The 24,564-nt window shown below is 40.5% G+C and overlaps 1 long non-coding RNA gene across 2 annotated transcripts in view; it reads left to right on the plus strand.

Annotated features, from left to right (window-relative positions):
* LOC141741210 (uncharacterized) overlaps positions 1-24,564 on the plus strand; it is a 44,086-nt gene that overhangs the window by 16,442 nt on the left and 3,080 nt on the right. The window contains exon 3 of one of the 2 annotated variants that reach the window (XR_012586319.1): positions 17,405-17,583. The exons of the other annotated variant lie outside the window; for it this stretch is intronic. This is a non-coding gene — a long non-coding RNA (uncharacterized LOC141741210). The remainder of the gene's footprint in view (positions 1-17,404; positions 17,584-24,564) is intronic. 2 annotated transcript variants of the gene reach the window in all.

Consider the following 24,564-nt stretch of genomic DNA (forward strand, 5'->3'; position numbering starts at 1 on the left):
CATTTTTCTCACATTTTCAAAGGAGATTTTTTTACTAGTAGCTGGATTCTTAAAGGTATTTGGTTTCTAAAAATATGTGTGGTTACATAGTGGGGTTTTCCATTGAACTGCTTTTTTAAAGACCAAAATCTTCATACTGGACCCTCAATCTCATTGATAGTCAATGACATTTAAGCTTCTAAATTTAATTTGAAAATATGTTTGGGCTACAAAGGTAGTTTATATTTAGATGCTTTTGAAAATTTAAACTTGGATGTTGAATTAATTTATGATTTTGTACTCAGTTTTGAAATAAAGTTCTTTGATTAGAATAGAAATAACTATGAGAAATACTATTAGTTTTAGAGGACCGTATCTCGTCATTCAAGTGCTATGTTTTGGTTCATTGCAAACAAAAATTCTAAGGAAATTAGTATTCCAAATGGAGGCATCTCTGATAAGATGTACATGAGCTGTTTTGGAGATGATCATCACTTGAGATATGGACTGTAGCTTCTCCACTATTTTTCTTTTTTTTTGTTTTTTCTTTTTTTTGTACTGAGAGAGAACAAAGTGTTTGTTACAGCAAGGCAAGAAAAGAGAAGAAATAACTGCAAATAAAATGGATCTGCTCATGAAATACTGTGAACATTATGGTGGGACATAATGTAGGTTGAAGTTGACAGTTTAAATATATAGAGACAGATTCTTCTCAAGAATCAAATACACAAATTGAAGCCACTTTTGTTGTAGCAAGTGGAAATGAATCCTACCTATACTATCTATTAAAAAAAGGTCAACTGTATGATAAATAGAAATATTATTTTGATTTTACATGTTTAATGTTTGATTCTGCACTTACGAGTATTGAAAAAAAATACTGTAAGCCATTTGGTATGATTTTACAGACATGTTGAAGTCAATATGAGCTGTCAGCAAAATGTGAAAGCAATATAGAAAATAATAAAATAGTCCACTGTTGTAAAATATTTTAAAATATTTTTAGTAACAAATTTAACTGCTTATTAGTAAAAACATTTGCTGAACATAAAAAGAAGTTAGTTTATTTTCAGTTGAATTCTCTGTTGGGTTAACCAGCATTTTAAGCACTTGTGGGAATGCTTTAATGTTAAAATATGTGAAAGTAAGTTTTTCTCTATCTGTTTCCTTGTCTTAAGAAAATGCCTGGATTTCTGGTCTTCAGAAATATTTTGACTGGTATTCATCAAAACAGTCTTTCATTATCTTTTCTGAATCCCTGCACTAAATCCTCCAAAGCTTTAGGATTAACGGGACTAATAAACTCAGTTCTGAATAAATTTAACATTGTTCTTGGTTGCTTATAAATGTATCTGTGTACAACAATGAATCAGCCAAAAGCAAGAATGCCAGAGAAAAATTAAAATCCTGTTTTATGTGTTTTGAAGAGGAAATAATCTTTTCCCCTCCCTCTTAAGTTGGTTTTGAGGCTAGCACTCGAGAAAGGGCAACGATTCTCCTCAGTGGCCAGGCTCTTCCCTGCAATCCGTGTGGTTTCTGAGACTAAGAAATATAGAGGAAAGAAGAACATGTTTCAGAATTTTAACTCTGCAAATGACATATACATTTTTGTCCTTAGGTTTAAATAGGAAGCTAGAAATACTTCTATGTGAAACAGTTATATCCATTCCCACATTGATTTGATGCACTTTACTTTTGGTATAGCTATAGCATCTATTTCACGTTGTGCCCAGTGAAAGGATTTAAAGAGTTTGTAGAATGACTGTGGTTGCTTGTCTTTGCGTCGTCATGGGTTTGGAGCACAAATGCAAACGTGTGATTCAAACATAGGCCTGGCACATATCCCCTGCGCAAGGGAAAATGCAGTCGAATAGTTTATTAACAGTGTGAATACACAAAGTAGAAGTGATGCCAGATGGTTTTGTAAACTCCAGTAACTCAGCAAACATGTTAAATAAAGTGTGTTGTTCATTAGTCTCAGTAAATGAACTAAGTTATTAAACATGAATATGTAAGTAAAAAAATTTATTATATATATAATTTTGATCTGGTCAGAATTTTAGGCACTCTCTTATGCTAAGCAATTGTTTTAATGCAGGTGCCATGTTCTGATGAGGTGGATATAAGACTGGCTCTGCTGTCTCGGTTTTAGATGTCAGACTTATACAAACAACTCAGGTTTGTAAGGGTTAATAACTGGGAGTAGAAGTTGCAAAACAAGGTATCTGAATATTGAAATCATAAACGCCCACAAAACACATAATTTTTCTTGATGTTTACCAAAGCCAGGAGTGAGTTTGCTAGATACAGTTTGCATGAGCACACACAGTCACCCAGCTATTGAACAAGGGTTTACGGGCTTTTGTGTCCATAGTCAAATGCTTTATATGACTCCAGCACTGGCTTCAGAGATGAAAGGTTTCGGCATAAATGAATGCTTCCCTTTCTGAAGGTGAAAGGAGCTGTGTTCCCTTGTGCTAGGAGCACATTCAGGCCTTCAAAATGCAATTCACATCTTTTGAATGCATAATATGAAAACCGTCCCTTTTTCTTTGGGGATGTATGTTTTAACTTCTATAGACTGTAGGTTGAGGAACGCTGCCCTGTTTCTAGGATTTCTACGTGCAAAAGTAGGTGCCCAATTTCAGCTACTACACGCTATTCATTTGTAGATTGTCAAATTCAGAAGTTCGAATAAAGATTTATGTGTTTGGTCTATTTTATTGATCACTTTTGAGCTGTGTCCTGGTTAATAAAAAAGTTCCAGGAGCAAAAGTTGAAGTACGAAGAATTTGGTAAGGGACTGTGTCATCTACAGCAAGCGATCCTGGGCTGGTTCTGCCCTTGCCCATCCAGAAGACACCTCCAGGAAGATTCCCCCCCTGTGTACGGCTTTTTTAGGACCTCTTGTTCTCTGCTATTGGGTCAGAGAGTTTGTGGTGCGCTGACAGCTTGTTCTGGGATGATGTCATTTCCCCTTCCCTTATGAATGTCTGTACTTCCCACAACGCTCAGGGTCCGTGTGCAGGGCACAAAGCAACGTTGTGCCAGATAGCCTGGGTGAAGGGCTGCAGTTTCCTGAGCAGGATAGCTGGGATGATGCTGAGGAGCAGAATATCTAGGCTATGGTAATGATGATATGATCTCGCTGTTCCCAGTGAACATGCCAGGTTGATTATTTGCATACCACTGTGCTGAATTGTGCTGTAGAGATACCCACCAGGCAGGATGGAGGAAAACCTTGTGTCTAGTGCAGCAGGATCTTCAAAAGCATTACCCATGTTAAATGTTCTTTTATGCCTTAATCTCCTCCAGCCCCAGACTCCTTTAGATTGTACTGCAATGAGCTGCCTAACACCTGGTTGTTGGGAGGATTTATCACCACTGTTTTGCAGGTCTCTCTCATGAATCGTTGCCTGTAGGCTGTCTGGAAGAGTGACCAAAATTATTTTCCCTCCCTCTGCCAACAGACGTCTAGCCAACACACTCTCTGAATTCCTTTCCTAATAGTAATGCAAAGTTAAAAAGCAAAGAAATTCACTTACATGGTGTGAGTCTATTGCAGGGCAGTGAGCAAATCCATCTCAATTTGGGTGCTTATGCTTTTTCTTTAGCATGGCTAAAAGAAGTTCTTTAAAAATCCAAAGATTGGTAGGTTGCCTACACAATAATGCATCTAAAAAATGTTCTAACTACCAAAGTCAATCCAGTGAAAATATGGTTGCTATGGCTTCTTTCATGGATTTTGCACTTACTGTCTGTAAGAGGGATCATCAGTACCTATCTGTGATCTCCACACAAGGTGTCTCCAGACTCCTAGGGAAGTGTATTCAGCAGTTCAGAAACGGGTTAGGCATTCAAATTCTGTACCATGTTTTACAAACGTTTTTACAATGTTAAGACCTGTTCTGAAAATATAATTTGTAAGCTCATGTTAAGTGCTTAATTTCCTTCTGAATTTAATAGGGACCCTTAGGCACTAGGATTGGTGTTAGCAATACACAGCCCTCGAGGATACATTGAAACAGCCTGTGGAAACTGCCTCACTGCCTCCCCATCCTCTAATGCTTAGGCGAAAGTGGGATTTGCAGCCTAAAACTATTTCATGGACTAACTGTTGAGCTTGTGGACAGCTGAAGTGGTGAGAGACAAATTGCACTCTAGGTCTGCTATAAATCAGAGTTTGGGTTCACTGTGAATCACACTGGGAGTTCCTTAATATGATTGAATTTGAAGTGCAGATGGGATCTCAAAGGAGGAGTGTGTTCTGTGAGCATACATGTCTGTCCAGTCTTCCTCCTGTTATAGTGCATGTGTGAAAATTAAATGATTACATACGTATGGAGGAGTTACACACTAAAATAGCCTGAAGAACATGGTAAGCAATAACTCTTTTTGTGTGTACAAGGAAGCTGCAACCGAAAGCACAAGTGGCTTTCAGAGACCTGGAAAATCTTCTGAAATGTTAGCGCTTCATGTAAATCCAGTATATATATTTGAGGTGAAGAGAGCCATTATTGATATGTTTTATTTATATTTCCCTTCTGCAGAAAAGTAGCAAAATTTTAGGAAATGGGACATGCTATGCCCACAGGGGAAAATCTTCTTGTAGATATGTCCTGTACGGGCAAGGACAGAGAAAGTCATCTGGTAGGCATATTGCGTATGTGCCTTGCTCTGTGGAACACTGCAAGTTTAATTGGGTTTTTCTCCTGCTGTTTTTTAACAATACTGAACCTGTCACTATGCAGGGAACTTTGTATATGAAAAATGTCAAAAAAAGATTAAGATAAGTGGCATCCCAGTGAGTACTTTAATGCTCAAGGCACAGATGGCAAATCTCAAAAGACCGTGGCAACAATAGAAATAGTATGTAAGAAAACAAAGCAAAAATTACTGCACAATGTAGTTTATTTATATGCAAATCAGCGAGCATTTAATGCCAGTATCCTAATATTTTTTTAAGAAAGAAACCACAGCTTTCACAAAGAATGTTAAACTGCCTGGCCCCAGTGGTGACAGAAATCCTTTCAATCCCCATGTGGCACCGGCAGCAGTAACGTAGGTTTCTGTATGTTCTACTCATTGTGTGTCAATGCCAGCCTGAGGGGTTCTTTAGGAGACACAACGCAGTGACATGAGCTCAGGTTCACCAACAGACTTGGGTGCTGGAGAGCTGAGTGTCTTTGTGTATAGTCTAAGGTTCCTACTGCAGTACAGGAATGCACAGCAGAGGACCTTACAGTGCTTGTCCTCTGCCCTTCAAGGGGTGGATGCCTTGCAAGGGATTCACGGTTGGTGCTCGGAGGGGAAGGTTGTCTCAAATCACTATGAGGAACAACTGGGAATAAGATTCCATCTCACATCTTCATCCTTGCCTGGACTCATAGTCATCCGATCCATGTCTCCAGGAAGGTGCCTCCCTCCGGACAGGCTGGGGTAAGTTGTTTGCCCCAGAAATTTTCTTCAGAAGTGGAGCAGCAGTCATATCCTATAAGACATAACCAAAGAAAGTAATAGTGCCTTCTTTACGTATAATCTTTATTGTGTAATTCAGAGTGGGTAGAGTATTCCATGTGGGATGCAATTCCATTCACTCCTCCACCGGAAAGGATTCAAACCAGCTCCCACTGCTTAAGTGTCTCAGCAAGGCATAGATGCTCTAGGGAAGAAAAGGAAGAGGCGCTATTTACATGTCTTTTAAAGATTGCCTAAAATTGAATGGGAACAACTTAATCATTAAGATATTTCTGTAGGACGGGGGTCCTGGGAAAGAGCAATGGAAGGTAGGGTTCTTTCACGCTGCAGTTTCATCTGCTCAAATTAACTCAAAACTTGTGAAACACGTCCGCTACTTCACAGCTAGAGACTGCCAGAATTAAACCTCCCCTTTGACAATCCTTCCATTTTTCTGGCGTGCATTACTTGAAGATACATGCTGTTTAGGTCTCTTCCCTATCCTTTCTCCCCCTTTTTTCAGAGTGTCTCTGCTGAAGCTTTTAGCTTCACTGTTCTTCCATTCATGGCCCTGTCTTTGATTTCTGTTTATTCCTGGTAGCACGCAGTGTCACATAATCAGACTGCAATAGTGTCACTCAACAAATCCATCCTTCCAAGCAGCGAATCCATTGTGCCACTAGACCTGAATAAACGTATATTCTCTTTTGCAGAACACGTATTTCCAGTGTCATGTCTGGGTAGCTAATCCCGTAAATTCCAACTGCCACAGGAGTCATGGAAATAGCCACAGATCATTTCATTTTTCTCAAAGCCAGCACCCTTTAAAAAAAATATCATTTTTCAACTGTAATGCTGAACTAAAGGAAGAGATGCTAGAGGCAAAAGTTAAGGTCACAACAATTGTTTTCAAATTTTGTTACCTGTCAAAAAAGGTGACTCTTCCTTTATACTTTTATCTTTGTATTTTTAACTGAGCAGTGTGAAAATTTTCATATTTAACGTTTAAATAGCTGCTATGGGTCTCTTCATGACTTCATGCCTTTGACTTATCCACAGCCCAGGGCTTAGTGGTATAAAATGGTAGATGTCATGAGCCACCGCAAGTGTGTGTTTTGCTCGAGAGAGCTGTTATCTAGTGCCAAAGAAATAACACCAAATAACACCACATATTCCGCATGAACTTAGGAACGTATTTTGTGAGGTAGCTGCAAAGCACCTGTGTGCTCGGGAAGCTCTCTCATTCACAAAGAGCTCTGCAGTGGGGACAAATGTGCAAGAGAAATGGATATATGGATATGATACAAATTTTGTATGAAACTCACTTCTGTGGAGCAGTCTAATGAAAAGTCTAAACACCACTTCTTGTCTGATTTTAAGAACTTGAGCTTTAGGTTTGCTATGTGTTTGCAATTCTAAGTTTAGCTAAGTTAAGGCACCTACTGCGTGCGATACCACAATAATGTTAAAGTACCAAGAATTTTCTTCTGCTGATATCCCTCACTGTCTGACTGTATCTTTGTACTCATATGGTTCAGTCATCTATCTGACTGATTTACTTACCAGTGCTTTTTGTTTCGTAGATAACGTTGATTAAATTTGGAATTTCACTTCCTTCTCCATCTCATGCTGTTTTCAGCTGATGAGGCTGCATTTGGCATGCATGGCTGACAGCGCATGCATCCTATTTCAAATGCCCCTGCACAAATGTGACCATGCTTTGGTTTAGGAGAGAACTTCTACAAACACTTGATTGACCTGCTATTTCTTTATATATGATCCCATGGAACAGGATGCTAATTAATGGATTTTTTTTCCTTATTATTGCATTGTTTTCCTGTGTATTTTTGTCCACTTTCTGTCATGTATCAGCTGTAAGGCCGGGACTTGTAATTTTTTTTAGGCTTTGTGCATCTTGAGATCTTTATCTGTGATTGTATTTTTGTACCCTCAAAATAAGAAGCATAATTAGTAGTGCTTTCCTGTTTTGTAATGTTGAGTGATGCCATCAGATCTCAATGTGAAAAGTTGCTTCAAAGGGAAGCTACTGGCTATGAACACAGAAAGTTTTCAACTTGCAAAGCAGTTTGACTCCTGAAGAGAGCGTTCCCATTTAAAAATACTTCCATCCTTTTGTAGTGGTTTTTGATCTTATGTTGAAGATTTTAAATTGGCTTTCAGGCTTATGTTCTGCATATTATAGAGCTGAATTAATTGTGAGCTTTATGGGTTCTTTTCCTGAAAGATCATTCAGTTCTCTTTTCTCCTTAGAAAAATGTCTTATGAGGCTCCTGTGAACCCACAAGAGAAAACGAAAGCTTACAGTTAATAAAATGCATTTACCTGTGTGTAAGCTGTGACTGGCTGAACCGAACTTCCCCTAGCACTGCTGTTATTATATACCATATGTCTCCCACAGATATACAAGACTCAAGGTCAGTGGGGAACAAAGTTTTTTGTATAAATGCTGGTATGCAAGACTTCTTCATCTTCTGAAGCTGCTGTGCCCGTAGAAGTGTGAAATAGCAATGAGAAAATTTGCTGAAGGAACTATTGTTCGCCTTTACGCTCAGCTGCTTCTCCCAGCTCAGTGCTTGCAGCTGCAAAGGGTTTCTCTGAACAGATGCACAACGGTTGTGGTCCAGCCCATGGAGATTTTATAGCAGAGGGAAGTAGAGGAAGGAAGTAGAGGAAAGAAGGGAAGAAGCTGGGCATGACTGGGTGGGCATACAGGCACAGCCTGATCCCCACCTACAGCACAGTTATAAATGAAGGAGAAACTTGAGGTTTCATACTTATAACTCACGTGTAACTTAAGTTCTGTAGCTTTTTCCACAATTGCTTATCCATGAAATGTCCAGTACTGTCTCTTGCACTATTATTTTTGGGACATGATTTTGGGCCTCCTGTATCTTGAGTCTGAGGACCTGGCAAGAGGGTACCATGACTTCCTTTAGGACCTACACACTGGGTTTCCCCTGTGTGGAAATCAGCTTGTGTCACTGCAATCAGTGTGTTACTGGATCCATTCCTGATTCCACAGCTTAGATGCTTGCCCAAGAACTCATCCCTTTGCTGCTTGCTGGCAGGGTACCTCCGCAGGGGCATAAGCTGTCAGGATAAATAGCTGGGTAGCAGTTGTGTATTAAAAAGTAAACCAAGCCAAGATGACTGCGTTCATAGCATCACAGAACAGTTTGGGTTGGAAGGGACTTTAAAGATCACCTAGTCCAATGCCCCTGCCACGGGCAGGGACACCTCCCACTAGACCAGGTTGCTCAAAGCCCCATCCAGCCTGGCCTTGAACATTTCCAGGGATGGGGCATCCACAGCGTCTCTGGCCAACGTGTTCCAGTGTCGCACCACCCTCACAGTAAAGAATTTCTTCCATGCACCTAAATTTAAAACCATTGCCCCTTTTCCTATCACTACAGGCCCTGGTAAAAAGTCTTTATCCGTCTTTCTTATAAGCCCCCTTTAAGTATTGAAAGGCTATAAGATCTCCCCAGAGCCTTCTCTTCCCCAGGCTGAACAGCCCCAACTGTCTCAGCCTGTCCTCGTAGGAGAGGTGTTCCAGTGTTGCCTTGTGCTTTAGCACTGACCACACAAACTGATGTTTTCTGTGAAAGGAGATGGGCTTCTCCCACTTTTCAGCTGAGGCTCATTTTAAATTGCTCAAACTTGTCTTCAGGTATGTTAAGGACAGGACAGCTGGTGACAGTGCTCACCCTTGCTAAGAGTAGGGTGTTTCATAGAAATGATAGCTATCTGCTTATGTACTTACATCCCTTTAAATTCCTCAGACCTCCTTCAGACTTGATGCAGCTTAACATTTTTGTGTTTTCCAAATAGACTCCCAGCAAAGAATTTCCTGATTGTTTACTAATAACTTAAATATACTAAATAATATTGCCCCTCTACAGCTACTTTTACATTCTCACCATTCGCATGCCTAAATTCTCTACCTTTGTACAGAAACTTTTCATCAGTTTCAAATTCCGGGACAGAGGTTTGACATTTAACCCATGACTAATTAGTTTCCTTAATAGAACTTAATGAAAATCCAAATAAATTATACCTTACCAGCCTACTTTACCTATTAATCTGCTGACAAGAATTCTAATATATTAGCAGAGACACAATTTCCTCGTAGAAAATCTCTTTGTCTCTATTATCTTCCCTCTAAAACCCACAAATAGTAGGAGCCAGACCTTGAGCATCACTTAACTAATTTCTTTGAAGCTGTGCTAATTTACATCAGTTGATGACTTGACCAGAAACATGCAAGTCTAAGAACCTCATCGAGCAATCCCTTCTCATGCAATTAAGGATTAATTGTGTAAGTAGTCCCACTGAGGTTAGTAGTGAGAAAGGATCATAGATTTTGGCAGCTAGGGACTGTTGTACTGAGGTAAGTCACAAAAAGGTGTCCACATCTGCAGGAGCATTTACTTAGGTGTGACATCTCAATACTGCTGCTTCCCCAGTGCTGGTCAATGCGGTGGCTCTGTGACCTCTCAAAACTTTGGAAGCTCAGTTGTTATCAGCCTGTGCTGCTGAGGGATGAGATCCTGAGAATGGGTGCCCTTCTCCTCCCCACCTTTGGCCTTTCTCCTGGAGATTTCTCTCAGTCATGCAGTTATGCCAATGTTCTTCGTAAAGAAAATGAGATTCCCCTTCCCAAATACCAGCAGCTGGGTAGCAGAGGTACCCTCTCAGTATGCGTACAGCCTGTGGCAAGTCTCTGACCCACATCAGGCCAAGTGAGTACTTGAACCTGTGTCCCTGTGATGCCAAGAGTATGCACTCTTTCTGTTTAAACTTGTTGACATTCTCATTGGTGGTGTGCTGATGTTTTGTGGTTTTCCTGCGAGCTGCCTGAGGCATGCAAGCACACACTACTTATTTGTGGTGACCAGACTATGCTTACTTTCAAGGTAGCTTTTCTCTGTAATCATAGAATGGTTTGGATGAAAAGGGACCTTAAAGACCGTCTAGTTCCAACTCAATTTGAGAAAATCTCCTTCAGGGCTTCAGCTCAGGCCAAACCAGCAAACAGCATGTCAGTTGTTGGATTGTAAGAGTGATATACATATACATGTATATATATGTGTGTCTGTACGTGCTTTTTTTTCCCCACTGCTATTGTCAGATACCTGGGTGTGTGCAGGCTAAGAGACGAGCAGAACAGTAGTTATGAGTTGTTGCTACCTGGTTGGTGGCCCAGGTCGTTAAGCAGCTTGGTGGTTGTGTGCCTGAGGCAGGAAAGGCGAGGAGCAGCCAAGCAGCTCAGCATCAACGTAACCCCACATGGACTTCTTGAAGGAGACCCCAGTTAAAAATGCTTTGTATTATACAACAAGATATCAAATAAAATATCAATGTAGGCCTGTTTGGAGCCAGAAGCTTCTGAACAGATACTCATAAATACATCTGAAAAGGTCCCCATCATATTAAAAAAAAAAAAAAAAGCCCAGATAAGATTGCTGTTAGAGTTAGCAGGTCTAGACATAATGCTGCTAGAAAATATTTACTTAGAAGTAACGAGAAGCAAATGCTGCTGACAAACATTTGGGGATGCTGAATTGTGAATAGAAATCATTTGTCAGGTTCATCATCAAAGCAAAAATGAACGTTGATATCTTGTGAAGGAAAAAGTGTCATTGGAGAGAGATAACGCAGTGTTTCCTTTTTGTAAGTGAGCACAGAAATGGTGGTATTACTTTCAGCCAGGCTATTTTGTGTGGTTTTAGAAGGATGGGTTAGTGCTTTCATTCCCTTCTACTGGTTTGCTGTACAAATGGCAGCTTAAATACTTTCACAACTGCAGATGAGCAGAGGGCATATTCCCTGGAGTCTCTCAGGCAGGGAAAATCACAGCATGTGGCAGTATAAATATGACATTGAACATTTGCTGTGTGTTCAGAGACCTATGATAAACCCAGAGCAGAAACATAAATCTTCTTTCCGCATTTAAGACGGTGCCTAAATAATGTAGTCTAATTTAAATACAGTTTATTTCTGGGGGGGGAACAACTAATTTACAGAAGAGTGAAAGCGCCAGCTGTCTTGAATTTATTTTTTGTGCTGTTATCCTTCATTGTTGGGGTTGTTAGTTCTTCTGGGATGGAGTATTTCCTACACTTAGGTATAGGATGCTATAAAACATGAGGCTGTGTAACTGATCATGTGTGGGCAAATAAGGTCCCAGTTTTCACTGCTCATTATTAAAAAACTTAAAATCTATTTAAGCATGAGACACAGAAACAGGCAGCTTGATCAAGTTCATATGTGCTGGAAAAACTCATGAATATGATTACTTTTCTACCAGTAATAGAAGTCTAAAAACGCAGAGATATGAACTAGAGTAGATGATTTTAAATGAAGATACTGACATCTCAAACTCAGCAGAAGGGAATTACAGGGAGCCCAGTGAAAGTAAGGAACTAAGCTTAAAATGAATTCTTTTCATTGACATTCATTGGGGAAGATGTCCTACTGTAAAACCTTTCTTTATAGGAAGCAAGTCTGAGGAACTCTCTCAATATGAAATGACACCAGAAGAGGGTTTAGAAAAGTCAGTGGAAAGAGAAGAATCAAACTGATGACATCAGGCAGCATGAGCCCAGTATGTACACGTTGAACTCGGGGCTGAATTTGCTGAACAATTAATTGTAGCTTCCAACCTATTGTTTAAAATATTATTTTTTTTTCTTTTGGATGGTTGGGAAGTGGCAAAAGTAACACCAGTTTTTATCGAAGGGCCGCAGAGAGAATTCGAAGAACCACAGAACAGTACCTCTGACTTTTGTGCTGGACAAAGCAGTAGAAGCTGTAAGAAACAACAGAAATGAGTAGAGAGGTGAAATACAACATAAGTGAAAAGAGTCAAAGCAGATTTTGTAGGCTGAAATCATTCCTCACAAATCTATTATTTGATTTCTTTGAAGAATATGTGAGTAAGGGTGATGCAGTTAATAACAAATTTCCAGAAAACTTTCAACAATGCTTTTTACCAAAGGCTCTTGATGAGATTAAGATGTCATACATTAATAATTTGTTAAATTAAAGAAGGCACAGGGTAGGAGTAAACGATCTCTATTTCACAATAGAGAGGAGTGTCCACAGTCCCAGACTCTGTGCTGTTTAGTGTATTCGTAAATGATCTGAGAAAGGGGGTGAGCGATGTGGTGACAGCTGCTGCTTGATCAGGCAAAATATTTCAGAACAGCCAAAATTCAGACCCAACTGCAAAGAGCATTAGAAGGATTTCTTGATATTAATTGACTGTAAAATAAAAATGGCAGATGAAGCCTAGGGCCCCTATACCTTAAGTAATGCATCCAGGAAAACCAATCCCAAATATGGGAAATCCCAATATATACAAAATGATAATTTTTCTATTAGCTATAACAATTTGAAGTTATTACACATAATTTTCTGAAAAAAAAACCCACATTGTAATGATCTGATAATTGAAAGGCAAATGGAATGTTAGAAATTATAAGGAAAGGAATGGAAGATAAAATATCACTTTGTCACTGCTACATATATGGGGTGTTGAATAGGGAGCTCACTTCTTATCCCTTAATCTCAAAAAGATATAGTAGTGCTAGAAAAGATACAGAGAAGGACAATAAGGTTAACCAGAAATCTGAAATGGCTTCTGCACATGGAGAGATTAAATGAGTTATGGCTTTTAGCCTGGGAAAGAGACCACTGAGATGTATGTGGTACAGTTCAGTTCAGTTCAGATTTCAGATTCATTCCCTGTCTCTCACAGCCTGTGCAGTGTGGGCAGTGTAGCGGTGCTATTAGGCATCTGGCTTAAAACAAGCAAGAGGAAGTATTTTTCCTCACAGCCTGTAATGCAGCTCAGGAACTCATTGCCATATGATGTGTCAGATGTAAAAGTAGCAATGCGTTGAGCGAATTGGATGGGTTTGGAGAAGAAAGGCCATCAAGAACAAACCCTGGCACAGAGCAGCCTCAAACACCTGCTTGCTGGGAAGATCAGCTGTGGTCAACAGGGCTCTCTGCGTGCCATGTTTTCTGGCAGTAGCATCTGCTGACAGCCACTGCCAGAGACTGGCTATAGGAACAAATGGACCTTTAGACTGACCAAAGTGTGTTAAAATATTTATGCTTATATCCATTCTGTCGGTTACATGGAGTTAACCGTGTTCTTCCTCTATTGACTGAGTGACCAAAGGCTGGCCTCTGCCAGAGAACTCAGGTGGCTGCCGTGACTCAGATCTTCTGCCAGCGGGAGGTTGTGGCTCTGCTGAGCTGTCAGCCAGCCCTGCTTGCCGGCTTCACCAGCGCTTCTGCTTCTGCCGCTGTCCTGGACTTTCTTTTTGCCTCCCACGCCTTGATTTTCTTAAAAGCTGGGTTTTAACTTTCATTCTTTTTAAGGTGCTTGCGTACAAGGTGGTGCCTTGAGAAGGCACATGGGTACAATTCCAGCACATCTGTATGTTGATCTCATAGCAAAGAGTCTTGTGTTATTACCCAGCATGCAGTAAGCAGTACTAGCTCTGCTGTCAGGATCTTTCTTTGCCTGCATGGTGTGGTGGAAGGAAAGGTTTCCACTAATGAGGCAGGTGATTCATTACGGTATAAAGCAGACTGAATATGATTCCTTTGTAAATAACCTGGCTGTGTTTGCTAGCAGACAGGTGGAAGCTCCTTATTCGTATGCGTTAATGACACATGCTTATCAAAGAGCGATAATGCAATCGACAAACAAATGGTATTTTCAGTATTAATATGTAAATTACATGCTAAGAAGAAATTATCAAGCACTGAAATACAGCAGCAAGCACTAATTGCATTCCTTGCCCTTCAATATGCTGTGCACTGTAGATAGCTCTTTTCCCTAAATGAACATTTAAAGCTTTCATTTTGTCTGCTTCCTCATGCTTAAATATTTCAGATACATTTTTTCTTAAGTATGTTGCACTGTTTGCATAAAGTGCTTTATTGTACCTCATAGGAGGCTGATGTGACCAACGATTTGCTTGAACAGCCTTTGGGTGCTCTGATTCCCTAGAAATGTTTATAGGTTATTCCTATAGGAATATAGGTACAGTACTGAGGTGGATTTCCTTGTAAGAAACCATGCCAAATAATCCCCTTTTGCAAACACATTGAGACCTATCTTGGAAACTGATTGGGATTTTTTGTTTTGTTCCTAGTATATTTTTTCTGGAAATCTGTTCCAGAACTTTGGTCTCCAGATGGCTGGAAGTCTCATTTCTTAGTAACAATTTTCTTCATATGCCAACACTGTCTGCGAGCTTGGAAAGTTTTTCTCTTATGTTTTCTCCGTGAAGTATTTGTAGCACAATTGTGCCCTGTCTCAGGATGTCTTTCCTTTTTTTTTAAGCTGAATAAGTAATTTTGTAATAAGTGTCCCCTCATACGATGAATCTCCATTTCTCCACTTCTCTAACCAGTATTCCGTGAACCCATGCCAGTCTGAGTTCCTCTTTCTTTAACATAAGCTGTTAGGAAATGTAGGTACTATGTGAGCTGAGGCCTTCTTTATCAGAGCTTAATTCAGTGATGCTGTTTCTCTGCTGTCTGTATAGGAATTAGGACAACTACAGAGGCTATGGAGATTATGGAAACTTGTACAAAATATGTTTCCACATCCAGCATCTCCAAGTGAAAAGATCCTGGTAGAATAGAAAAGAATACCTCAATATTCAAAGTAAGCTACATGAAGAATAGCTAGAGTGGTGCCTGATGAACCCCAGGAACTTGCGTAGGACACTTCAGGTTCATCCTTGCTCCTGTCCAAGGGAATTTTGCAAGCCCAGCCCTGGCTACCTGGCATAGTGCTTTTTCAGGTGACTTATGGCTGGGAGTGTGCAATATTTAGGATTCCTTTTCCTTACTGGAGCTATGCAGAAGGATTACAATGAGGGGAGATCCCAATTCACATACTCATTTAGCAGCTGCTTCTCTTGGTTGAAGGAGTAAATTGAAAATTATTTCCAAGCTCCAGTTCTTCTTTGTCTATTTATTTGAGTTTACTAAGAAGAACTAATGGATACTGGAGAAGAATGTGCCTGGTGGGCAAGACTCAGCAGGAATCTATCCAGGGAGGGAGACTGGTACTGAAATCCCTTTGGAATTGGCTTTATTTAAGATTTTAGATGATACTTTGCTGTGTCTAGCATTGGAAGAAGTATAAGTTTAGAGAGAGTTTGGAGAGTTTTAGAGCAAGGATTCCTACATGCAAGTAGGAATGGCAATTAGCCATTGGCAATGGCAAGTAGCTATTCCTACATGCATGACGCCTGAAATGCTATGACAGCCTTCACTTTCTGAAAATGTGAGGTACCATTTGTTCTCACTTGCAGCAGGCACCGTGGTGCTATGTAGTAATAGCACTTCAGAGGAGTAGATTGGATACACTTGGTTTAAGATAGTTTCACTTTTAACACCGTCTAAAGCTTAGTCAACAAACTCATCTCTACTCGGTGCACTTCTGTTTACTCTCTTAATTTTTTAGAGACGTCCTTTAGACTGAGACACAAGTAATTTCCTTTGCTTTAAAGTCCCACTTCTGAGTGTAGCAGCAAGATGCTGGAGTGGGCTGGGGAGGGTGTTTTATTCATCAAGAAGCTAAAGGAAGACTTGAGGTGATCTCTCTGCCTCTGATGAAATTCATTCCTTTATCTGGAAGCTCTTAAATCATTCCTGCCAGAGGTGACATTATAAAAATAATTCTGAAGAACAAAAGTTCTCGCCCTTGGAATACACTGCATTGCACCAAATGGTAGGCATTTATTGCATTTTTTTTCTTTCTTAGGGAGGCTACAAGAGTTGAGAGACACATCAAAACTTTAGTTTCCTTTAGATTTCTTTGATGACTTTTGCAAGTTGATAGATTTTTTTTTTTTTTACTTTAACAAATACCTTGTGAAATAAGCTGCACAAAGGATAGCCAGAGTGGTGTCTGTTGAACCCCAGGGACTTGCTCGGGACACTTCAGGTTCATCCCTGTCCCAATTTAAGGGGCTTTGGTGAAGCCAGCCCCGGCTTGCCATTCACAACCTCTGTGGCCATGTGTGCCTGTGGAGGACTGCGCTGCTCTTACTGTGTACTTGGTTGCAGCAAAGTGTGGCACATACTTATTTAATTGTACCTGAGTATTTAAATGGGGTTAAAATAAGTCCTTTTCCTATGGCTTACTCCTTTTGCAGGCAGATGCACTCTGGGGCATCTACAATACAGACTTTACTGCAAGACAGTAGAGAGAGAATTTTGTGGCAGTCTGGGTGACACATGAATGCCTAACACCCCTCAAATTCCCCTCTAGCGAAGGAAAACAAACCCCACAGATTCTCCTATTGAGTGACGAGGAAATGGTTCTTCCTTCTTGTGATGGTGTAAAGAGGTGGAAGCTGGCACACCTTCAAGTTAATTTTTTCTTGGAACAGGGACATTTTATTAGAGGGTTTTTTTTAACTGTAAAAGCGATACTTAAGTTGTGCTGAAGCTGAATTATGAGCATAAGGATATGTGGAAAGCCTGCTAGTTCCAGGGACACTAATATCAGTCCCTTTCTGTAGATTATTAAAAAAATTAAATACTCAAACTCTAAGAGATAGCAAATAAAGGATGAAGGTGGTGAGCCTATGCCATTATATTCAATGGGACCTAATTCAGTCTGAACAGAGTTACAACCTAAATGCACAGGTAATGTAATTTTGCAGTAATTTCTGTTGATCATAGTGATTTTTCAGGACATATTTTGGAATATCACTTGGTTTATGTTGTTCTGGAGGCATGACAAGTCTGGTTTAATAAGCTTTTCTACCATGTTGTAATAAAGTATTTGCACTCTTCTATTATGCAAAATATTTAGCGCATGCATGAAAACTTGGCGTTGATCTGCAGTTCAGCAGCAGCGGTAAGCAGTTTACTGGATAGCATCTCTTTTTTGTGTCACTAGAGATGGAAATGGACGTTCGAGTGGCTTTTACAGCTCGGGAAATCCAAGGAGCCATTTTACTCAGGGAGATGAGACACTTTTTAGAGAAAATCCACAATTTATCCAGGAGATTCAGCTGCAAACACACTCCATGGTGCAAGAAGAAAGTAGACAACTAGAATAAAGGCAGATGGAAAGAGGTGAGCTTTGACCTTTCTCTGTGCAGCATTTTCAATCTTCTTGACGGACTTTAACTCCCTAGCACCTGATTTCTATAGCTTTTATATATTTTAAATCATCAACTTGGTGCAGCTGTTCCAGTTTTTATTTATCTTGGAGTATACTGCAACGATTTCTGCCACGTACTTTTGATACTTTTTTCCACAATACCACAAATGGCTTGAAACAGGAGCTGAGAATGACGATGTCTCAGCCACAGCAGCTACTACCGTCCTTTGAGCAGCTGCTCAATCTATGTGGCAACTGAGGGCTTCTAATAAAAAAGCCATTTTACTGTGTACACCTGATTTGTTAGCCTGATTTACAGAAGGTGATGAGTAAATCCCCACCTTCAGATCGGTTCTGAGACATAGTAAGATGTCTGGAGGCTTTCCAGCAGCAAAGGTTTTAGTGTAATATTCTAATTTATAGTATAGCGTTCTGTTTAGCATAACTCATCTTTACAAATTGGCTGTCTCTGACCTTGATATTCTCTCATATGTACCATGGTAACTGTGAATTTTGAGAATGTGCTGTGTTACCTGATAAGGGAAACGCTATTTCAGAATCTGAAGAGCAGCATGGAGCAGAGGTTTCTCCTCTAGGAGACAGCTTCATGCTGTCCGGACAGTGTGAAACTCACTTGTGGGTTTTTTTTCAGGCATTAGGGAATTCAGCTTTGTTGAGGACACTTCCATATAGTATCAAACCACCGCATCAGCTTTTACCTCCCTCCTAGTTGCTGGTATGTGGCTGAAAGTCCTACAGGTGGGCAAAGTTCTTGGGTGCCAGGGTGTCTTTGGAAGTGGTGAGCAGTAAGGCTGCTCTAACGTGTGCGGCGTTGTGAGCAGGCAGTTCTCAAAGACTTTCTAAATCTCTGTTTTATCCCCCAGATCATACTCTTTTCGGCTACGCTCCACTGCTTTTATTAAATAATCTGCCACCGATGTAGCATTCAGCTGGATGTGAAACCTTTAAAGAGCTTTCAGGTGGGGAGGGAAAGCGGTACAGTGTTCAAAGCTGGGACCAGGACTCTATCAAGCAGCTGCCTGAAGCCTTAGTGGACTTAGTGGACTGTGGCCATGCTGCTCTGTCCTTTATGTTCATGGCCAAAGCATGAGTCTCAGCTGGTGTGACTGGAGAAAAGTCACTGATAGCCTCCTAAAGAAGCATGTGAAGTTGGGCATCCAAATAGAGAAGTTTGTAGTCTTGACTGCAACAGGCCCTATGTAGGGAGCAGCCCGTGGAACAGCGTATTGCACTCGTGAGTGAACTGGGAGCTTGCTGCCTAACCAGTAAAGTTGCTCTCAGATACACCACTGACACTATTGGGGTCACCTGTATAAATAGGGACAGAATCCGTCTGTACCCGCTCACATGAACTTGCCAGGATACTGAAAGATTTATGTTCCAAATGTGATAATAAGCTGATATTGCTTATGTTTAATTTTTCCATGCACCAGTGTTACTGATTGAAGTAGTGAAGCCAGGTACCCAAACTGAGACCCCGGTCTGTGTCCCAGCACAGTGGCCTGGATGAAGTCATGGTGGGAAAGCTCTGAGTGATTTCAAAGAGGGCTGGCTGTCGTCCATAGCAATAAAAAACCCCGGTCCCTAGCACTAATAGCCTAAAAGCATTTTCAGCTTAGCTTGTCATGCTTTGCCTGCCACTTTATTGGCAAACATCTTTCATATTGTAAGCAATTCTACAATTTATATAGAGGTAGTAAACCAAGAAGTGATTCTGTAACTCTTAAAATTCAGTTAGAATGATGACACATTTAGTTTTATCTTGTATGATTTCCAAGGGAAAAAAGTATTAAAAGTTTTGTGTTTGAACATTTTCCTTAAAGAGAGTTTTTCTGACAGATGTAATCTCTTATTTGATCTTGCTAAGTACAATATTTCATTTCTCAAGTAACATCATGATGTATATTTAAGGGAACTAATTCATATCCCTTAAAAAACAAATATCCTTCCCATCAGATACTAAAGATTTACTTAAGAGAATTTTGGCTTGTTTACTTTTGATTTTTAAGATTTTTAAATGTACATAAAGCGTGAATTATTTCGTGTTTGGAAGCTCTGTGGTAGGAAGCTCCAGGTAATTTTTCTGAGAACCGAGAGGGTACGTGTGGAGGCGTGTGTGGGTGTGTGTATACACATATATGCATATACATATACACACTTGCCTGTGAGCATTTATACTTGCATGTAAGTCTGTATACATAGAGACCCACACAGATATCAGTGCAGAACTTCAGTTGCAGGATTAGTGCAATTGGACTAGCTTCTTGTGCTGCCCCAACACCAGAGGACAGGGTCTCGTAAAAAGTATAGCACATAAGTTTAAAGAGGAAAGAGGTAGTGAGAAAGGAAAGAAGGTGAGGATGATATCACAAGATGAAGTAAATTATCATATGGGCCCAGCATGGTGTTTCTGAATCATTAGAAAACACCTTTAATAAAGAATGTGGGTTGTCCCTGGCTGCTGCTAACATTATTTGGCTGATGGATGCTGCAGCAGAAGCAGGTCTTGAGGAGTGATTTGAAAGAGAAGACTCCCATCAGTTCTTCTTCAAAGAGTACATTTTCTCCTTCAAATCAGTTGGAGTTCCCAGAGCTGAATCATTAATAAGCATCTTTTCTGATGAAGTTCAGAGCCCCACAGCACTGGTAGCAGGGTGAAATTAAAGCTTGTGAGATTTGCCCTACAAAGGCTCACTCTTCCAGAAGTTGCCTCATGTTTTCTGACGAGCTGTTGTGTGTAAATCACACACGGCTGTGCAACATAATTTCCCCGCTCAGCATTTCCTGGGAATGTTTTTCAGGATTACCGGAGGGCAGGCTGCAGTCAGGGGAGTGACCTGAGGAGGTCTGTGCTGCCAGTCCTGGAAAGCAGAGGACTGAGGATCTGCGAGTCCTGCAGCAGCTCGGCAAGCCTTGGTCCAGGGCAAAGATTTTGAAGTACTTTAAGAGGGAAAACACTGTGTTGTTAAGCCTGATTTCTCAGCTCTGTAAAAAACCCTTTCAGAGTACACATAAGCTGCACAGAACCAAATGACGCTGTTCTTACTGGGTCATGTCTTGGGAATAAAAGTTAATTTAGTTCAATCTTCAAATCCCTGTTAAAGTCTTGACTTTAAGGTCAAGGTAGTAATTTTTAGTTAGAGATGGATGCAACATGGTTTATTTGTTTGTTTTTTAAATAGGATTTGTGGTTTTATCCAGTAAATTTAGTCTTCACTACGGGACAATACAGGATCTCGTCTGTACAGCTTTAGAGATTAGAGTCTCAAAGGTAAATATCTGTGTAGCTTCTGCTGAGCGTGGTTCCAGGCGGGTGCGTTACCTATCATTGAGGACACTGGTGTAAGTACCACCTTCATTCCTTTCTGTGAGCAAAGCCAGGAGATCTGCTTGGGCTCATGTCTGGCCTTTTATACCTTCACCAATGTCTGCTCAGGCTGCTGAAGGAAGGATTTATGGATCCCTTTTTTATCACCACAGCAATCACACAGCAAAAGTGGGGGCCTTTTCTCACACTCCGTCTCCATGGGATGAGAAGCTGAGTGGAAAAGGGGCTGCTACATATGGACGTGGCTTACCAGGGCTCGCTGCAGAAGAGAATTACTCATCCTCTGCAAAGTATTGATGAGGCCAGTCTGGATTTGTGCCTCAAAATTCAGCCTGCTGAAAACTTAATGTGTTACAGAATTTGGCACTAGTTTGGGCCATTTCTAACTAGGGTGGTACTCTGATTTATGCGTTATTCAAGCACCCAGCTAGACAAGATTGAGCTTAATTATTAAAGAGATAGCGAAATGTTACGGACATAAATTCATTTCATACGGGCCAGCAGTTGGACACTAACACAAGCTAGATTTGAGTCAGTCACTGGTCCCCCACAACCTTCCCCTTTGCTCTGATTCAAGTGCAACTAACACAAGTAAACACAGTGCAGTAGGCAGAGAGAAACTCTGGAGCACCACAGTCTGGGGAGGCAGCACTTCTACCCACACCCTGAGCAGTGGTGGCATTCACACACACTTATATCCTTTATAGAAAGCCCATTATCCCAAGTGAATGCATGTTCATAAAAACTGTTTGTTACTTTCTTCACTCATATCAGTTTATCAGTAAGTGAAAGCAGCCAGCTCTGCCTCTTCTTGCATGGAATAGCTCAAAGAAAGAGAGATGTTATTTACAAAGCAAATGCCATTGCCTCTTTTAATTTTTTTTTTTTTTTTTTTTGCTTAGTGAGCTTCAGAAGTTTTCTGTTTTCTGAGAGTCATTCAGATGAAAATTGTACCAACAGATGAGTGACAGAATAGCTTGGGGATAGGCAGCACCTATTGTGCCTGCGACTCCTTTCTTTGCACTCGACAAACATGATTCAGACCATTTCTGGGGTGGACGTGGCAGAGTTCTGCTTTCAGGCTGTAGGAAAGCAGGCTCCTGCTGTCATTTCCACGGAACTGGTTTTCTCATGGCAGTGGGTTTTTTCCATTAGATATAGGGCTTTTCCTCTTTTCCAGCACTCAGATGTGGAGCGAGAGGTTCCCTTACTGTTTTCTGGCCAGCCCCTCTCAGTATCCTCTTATGGGATGTCGTGACATGGCAGCTAAGTAACTCTGCTGCTCTCTGTCTCCACAGGCATGCTACTTCTGTTCTGTAATTTTCATGAAAGTGGATAATTTCCCTCCCTCACCTCTTTCCCTGACGTATAAGTCATTCCCGGTCCCACAAATAAATCAAAAACAGTGTGAGTTGGAATATGTCAGGTGCAAACAACAGGAAAACCAAATAACTCTCTCCCCCCTGCCCAGTTTCCTTGATTTTGAGCTTATCCAAGAGTTCTCTTCTTGGATAATTCTCTGACCCACGTTGGGTTCCATATGGTGATATCTGTGAGCTGTGTTTTCTGGATGTTAACAGATTTGCAACCTCTCTGTAGCACTGAGTTCAAATCAGAAGAAAGGCGAGGTGACGGAGGCTGTGACAACGATGGCCTGACAAGGTCCTGAGCTCCTTATCTCATCAGCCAGCTCACCTTCCCCATCACCCTCTCCCTCTCCCACTGCAACCTTTGTCTTCTCAGAATTTATCTGTATCTATATCAAATCTGTATCTAAACTCTATCAAATATCTCTCTCTGAGTCTCTTCTCAGGTGTGGTCCCACTGAATTGTCTTTCGCTCCCACCCTTTATCTATTCAACCCTGCAAATAACAGATATGTTCAACTTTTGGTTCAAGGACAGGCTTTTATTTTAACCTATTTTTTTCTGAGCAAACAACAATTATGAAAGCTTGCTGCATTTGTCTGTCTGTTTATTAGTTGTCCGCAGTCCTGCCCACAGTGGCCCCAAACTTTTGGACATGTGAGCTGATTTCATCCAAACTTGTCAGAAAGGTAAAGATATAATAAATAAAGAAATAAACCCCTACAAGCTTTGTGAAAATAGTTGGTAAGGTAGAGGAAGCAGAAGGTTCATGCCCCATCAGGGGAGAAGCTGATGTGGAGTCATGTTGCTGAGACATCAGAGAGTCCAGAGGAGAGCACAGTCTTGAGATACAGATCTGCAGGAAACCGAGTTTCATCATCTCTGCTGCTTATAGAGCGAGGAATTTAATTTCTCTCTCCTGAGAGAAACATTGAACTGTTCATCTCTACTTCCAGTGCATCATTGTTGTGTTTGAACCTTTTATTTATTTATTTATTGTATTGCACTGTCAGTTATGATTAATTTAGGTTTTGTTGATGCTGCTTATTGCATAGAAGGCTTCTGACTATGACCTCTATGATGTAGAGTCCGTCACCTGAGTTTTCTCCGCTGTCTACTTTTATGTCTGTTCATGTATCAGAGGGGAAATAATGGCTGTGGTCCTAAGTGGGAAAATAACTACTAATGGATTAGATTGTATCAAATGGTTCGTGAGACTGAGATAACCAGCAGTAACGGGCTGAGGTTCCCAATTGTGACCACAAGAAACCTTCTCAAATTTATTGGCGGTAGAACTGAAAGTCATAACCCAGAGAGGAAGGTAACAGTTAGGCAGATTCAGATTGACTATGGAATAATAGTCCCATTCTTTTTTATTTTTTTTCCTCTCTCAGCTAAGAAATAAACCTTTAACATCACATCTTTTTCAAGACATCGTTCGAAGATAAAAAATAAGTGATTTTGTTGACATAAAGTCTATTTCCACTGAGAGCTGTATCAAAAGAGATCAAGTAGATATCTTCTTTCTGCAAAAGCCAGATTAGAATCTACTGGCTGGTAGTGTCCTTCTAAATGGCAGAATGTGTTAAAAAATAAGACTTGTTTTATTCCTTTCTAAGTAAGCGAAGTATGCTGTGAATTTATGTGCTTCCTTTAATAAGGTCCCCAACTTGTGCTTTGGAAAAAGGTGGCAGTAAAGCTGTACTATATCAGAGTTATGGGGACACATCTCTCTGGTTCTCACTGGACAAACTTGCAGCCTGCATGATCTCAGATTTAGTAGAACCAATAACATTTAGTATCTACAATTTTCATAAAGTCTTGTGGCTTTAAAATGGTACAGTAATTACTTTCTTCTGTCTCAAGATACCCACGGTAAGTTTGCAATACATTGCCCATGGAAATGACTCAGCAAGAGGAGCATGGTGACCGCTCCTGCACAGCAACTTACTAATGAGCTGGGTTTGTCTTTTACTCAGATATTTGACTTCTCTCATGTAATATTTTTGTAGCCAAGCCTTTTTAGCAAACCTGAAGAGATCAAGATAGAGATAGGAAGCAGGCAGTATGTTAGCGGTAGAAAAGGTAAATAACATGGTCAAAGCTGATAAGAAAAATTAGATGGAATACTTTCACTGTCTTTTGAAATTTTATTTATTTTGCTGAAAACATGTTTTGGGGAAAAAAGATGAGACCATGTTGAAACATCCCATGGACAGTTGTCTCCGCCTGTGACT

This window comes from Larus michahellis, chromosome 3 (genome assembly GCF_964199755.1).
Source record: "Larus michahellis chromosome 3, bLarMic1.1, whole genome shotgun sequence".
NCBI lineage: Eukaryota > Metazoa > Chordata > Aves > Charadriiformes > Laridae > Larus > Larus michahellis.